The sequence below is a fragment of the Penaeus vannamei genome, chromosome 2 (assembly GCF_042767895.1).
Source record: "Penaeus vannamei isolate JL-2024 chromosome 2, ASM4276789v1, whole genome shotgun sequence".
NCBI classification, from domain to species: Eukaryota; Metazoa; Arthropoda; class Malacostraca; order Decapoda; family Penaeidae; genus Penaeus; species Penaeus vannamei.
In genome coordinates this window covers 14,138,424-14,143,423 of record NC_091550.1, presented here as the reverse complement: position 1 = coordinate 14,143,423, position 5,000 = coordinate 14,138,424, and positions in this window count along the sequence as shown.

The following is a 5,000-nucleotide window of genomic DNA, read 5'->3' as shown; positions in this document are numbered from 1 at the left end:
TTTTTAAAGTTCTATTCCGATCGATACAGGCACCTTCTGCGGGAGGAAACGATAGGCAGAGGGAGAGTTAACGTAACTGGGGAGTTGCGCTATTCCACTAACATTACGGCGAAACATGAATAGAGAGGGAGAGGGAGGGCAATGGAGAAGGTGAGGTAGGGAGTTGGAGAGGGAGGGAGTTGGAGAGGGAGGGAGTTGGAGAAGGAGGGAGTTGGAGAGGGAGGGAGTTGGAGAGGGAGAGAGATGGAGAGGAAGAGGAAGGGGAAGAAGAGGAAAAAGAGAAAAAGGAAAGAGGGAGAAAGAGGTAGAGAAGGAAAGCGGTAAGAGAGGGAGAGAGACAGAGGAGAGGAGGTAGATGGAGAGGAGAAAAGGTAGAGAAAGAGAGGGGGGGGGGGAAGAGAGGAAAAGCAAAAAGAGAGAGAGAGGGGGCGAGAAAAAGATAGAAAGAGTGAAGGAGAGAGAAAGGAAGATATGGAACACAACAACAAAGAAAAGAGAGTACAGAAAAATTCTTGGGCTCATAGACAGCCTGACAGACACACAAAACAAAAGTAAATAAAATGTAACGGATAAGAAAGAGAGAGAAAAAAAAAGAAAAAGAAAAAGGCGAACAAGAAGAGGGAGAGAGAATAAAAGAGGAGAGTAGCAAAGGGAGCGACAGTGAGGGGAGAAGGCATGAAATAAAAGGGAGAGACAAAGTGAGAATGAAAAGGAAATAGAATCGAAATGGAAAGAGGAGAGGAATGGGGAGAAAGGATGGAATAACAGAATAACATCGATAGAGAAAGAAGGAGAAAGGGAAGTAGAAAGGGAAAACCAGATAGCTCAGGAGAGAGAGAGGAAGGGGAGGGAGGAAGGAAGGGAAAGAACGAGAGAGAGTTAAAGAAAATAAGAGAAAAGATTAGAAGAAAAGCGAGAGAGAGAGAGAGTGAGAGTGAGTGTGAGTGACAGAGAGAGATGAAGAAAGGAAAGAAAAGAAAAGAAAAAAAATGAAACGCACCGCAGAAGTGAATAACTGAGATGGAAGAGCGAGAGAGAAAAGAAAAAAAAAAAAAAAAAGAGAGAGAGAAAAAATTTAAAATGGAATAGCGAGAGAGAAAAGAAAAAGAGAGAAAAAAAGAAGAAAAAAGAGCAAGCCACAGCCAGCGTACAAATAGCCTCCGAACACGACCTTGATGGATCACGGAATCGGAACAAATCCTGGGTGGTGGCAGCACACTGGACGTCACGCCCCTGGATGGCCAAGAAGGTCGCTGGGGCGGAATGCGTTATGAATGTCCTTAAAGGGGTTCGTGGGTTAGTCACCTCTGCCAGAAGGAGGTTCAAGTTTTATTACAGGTGGAGGTTCATTTTTTTTTGTGGTGGGGGGGGGGGTGAGGAGATGGCGGAAGGGTGGCTGCGTTTACTTGTTCGTTAATTGGATGATGGGCGTGTTAAGCTGGATCACCGATGGCCTGTGGTGAAAACTGATTGATGTGTTTATTGCCTACGTATATATATGTATTTATACATATATATATCTATAAAAGTGTAAATGTATTTATACATTTATATGTTTATGTAAATATATATATATATATATATATATATATATATATATATATATATATATATATATATATTTATAAATGTGTAGATATATTTATACATTTATATATTTATGTAAATATATATATATATATATATATATATATATATATATATATACATATATATATACATATATATATTTATAAATGTGTAAATATATTCATACATTTATATATTTATGTAAATATATATATATATATATACATATATATATATATATATATATATATATATATATATATATATGTAAATATAAATATACACATATATATGCATATTCATGTATATATATGTATATGTATATATATGCATATATGTACATATATATACATATATATATATATATATGTATATATGAATATTTGTATGTATATGTATATATATATATATATATGTATACATATGCATAAATATATGCATGTATACATATGTATAAATATGTCTGTATACATATGTATAAATATATGTATGTATACGTTAACAAATCGGTGTATATACACACACATGTACATATATATATGTATATATGTGTATATGTATTATATGTATATAATAAATGCACACACAGGCACACACGCCAAATGCCTCTAATTTTTCCCCTAACAAAAAAATTACTGATGCAAATTCTTTTTTAAATTAGTTTCACTCATCGCTTTCTCAGGAGGATTCTTGACGGACGCGTCGCACGGTTTCTAAAAGATTCGTTTTCAACTTGATTGACACTTTAGTATAAGCCTTTTATGTGTCTATCTTTCTATCTCTCTCTCTGTCTATCCATCCATCTAACCAACCAACCATCCACCCATCCATCCGTCCATCTATCTAACCTTCCAATCATCCATCCATCCAACTTTCCAACCATCCATCCATCCACCCACCCAACAATCCATCCATCTAACCTTCCATCCATCCATATAACCTTCCAACCATCCATCCATCCATATAACCTTCCAACCATCCATCCATCCATCCATCCATCCATCCATCTAACCTTCCAATCATCCATCCACCTATCCATCTAACCTTCCAACCATCCATCCATCCATCTAATGATTTTTTTTCCATAATTGATTCAATATAATTCGCATATATCATCATGCGCTTTCATTTTGCAACGATTATGAACCATATTATATTAGTTATATTTTTGCTCTTTTTTATTCCACGGAGCTTGGCAACAGAGCAAACAACACAGCTTTTGTTTACGTAAAGCGATGTTTCTGCTTGTTTGTTTGAGTTGCCACTTCTTTCTTTTTTGCATACATATTTATCAAAAATTTGTATATTGATATATCTTTCATAAATATTTGGATATTTCTATATACATTTTGATTTTGACTTTTTGATATCAACTCTCTCATTTGTCTAGCTATCATATATTTATGTATTTATATCTCCTATTCATATGTTTATACATTTTTACCACGAATGTTTGTCTATGTATTCATATCTCTTTGTAGGGATTATATTGACATTCATAGTATGAATTCGTGGCCTCATATTCATATATTATTGAATTTCTATGTCATTTATATGTCTATATTTATATCTATTCATATGGATTGTATTCATATTAATCATGTCCATTCTCATATATCTATAAAGTCATAATTTGCATATATTTACCAATATTTTTTCTCTCCATCCATTAACATTACCCCCCCCCTCTTACCCTTATTGCCTTACCCCCCCTCCCCCCTCTTACCCTTATTGCCTTGCCCCCCCCTCCCCCTCTTACCCTTATTGCCTTACCCCCCCCTCTTCCACTTATTACCTCCCCCCCACCCCACTGTCACACAAACCCCCCTATAAGAACCCAAAACGAACACGTTTTGAACAAGTCTTCAATCTTCGAACGAGGCCATCCAGCAGAAGGACCATTACAGGAGCCTTAAACTGCCTCGTTTGGGATTAATCAGCGATCACCTGGGGGCAAAGACGAGAGAGAAAGGGGGGTGGGGGTGAGGGTGGGGGTAGGGGGGGAGTATTTCAACACTCGGCGTCAGGGTCATTATGTTAATGAAAGAGCAGATCAGACGGGTATTGAGAGCAAATGCGATAATGGTGTTGCAGGAATGATAGCAACGGGAGGTGATGACGGTAGGCACGATAATAGTTGATAATGGCAGCGAGGACGAACGTAAAATCCGTTTTTTTTATGTTATGATTTATTTTGTTAACTATTCTCCCCCTACCCTTTTATTCGTAAATCTATTAATCACTGTATAATCAGTGGTTATCATATTGGCCTATTTATTTCAACCAGCTTGTTATTCTTAATAATCTATTATTCATTTTATCATATATATTATTTTTGAATATATTTTTGCGAGACAAGCGAGTGCAATATCGAATAAGCAGGACCAGACAAACCCAGGCATCAAATAATCAAAAGAGAAATATATATGTATATATATGTATATATATATATATATATATATATATATATATATATATATATATATATATATAGAGAGAGAGAGAGAGAGAGAGAGAGAGAGAGAGAGAGAGAAACTAATAGAGAGGAGAAATAGAGAAGTAGAAAGGACAAAGAGAGATACAGACACAGAAAGGTAAACAGACAGATAGGAAGATAGACACACACACATTCATTGGCAAACAGACAGACTGGCAGGTATGCACACATACAAACATACATACAGGCAGGCAAGCAAGCAAGTAGGTAGGCGCTCAGAATAACAGACAAATATAGGCAAGTAGGCAGACAGGCAGGCAGGCAAGGAAATAGACAAACAGGTATGAAAACAGACATACATACATACAGACGGATCCACAGACGGGCGAACAAACAAAACAGACAGACAAACAGAACTGACAGACAGGCAAACAAACAAAAGACAGACAGGCAAACAAACAAAAGACAGACAGGCAAACAAACAAACAGAAAGACAGACATGTAAACAAACAAAACAAAACAGACGGATACACAGACAGACAGGCACATAAAACAAAATACAAACCAAACTGACAAACAAGCCAAACGAGAGGTCACGCAACAGAAAGAGATAGTTCAGCTAATTACCTCGTTACTGCTCTCTGCGGGTGAGGTCTGGCTCGAGTTCCACCCACAGGAGACGTCAGCACACAGTCATCGCGAGTGGATGTTGCGAAAGCGTCATCACTCATCTTCTTCTCGGGCGGAAATGAAATGCCGATTGGTTGTTATTAGCTTGGAAGGTCGGGTGTGTGTTCTTTTGTTTATCTGTTTTTTTATGTTTTTTTCTAGTTTGGTTTGTGTTTTGTCTCTGTCTGTCTGTCTGTTTGTTTCTCTCTCTCTCTCTCTCTCTCTCTCTCTCTCTCTCTCTCTCTCTCTCTCTCTCTCTCTCTCTCTCCCTCTCTCTCTCTCTCTCTCTCTCTCCCTCTCTATCTCCCTCTCTCTTTCTCCCTCT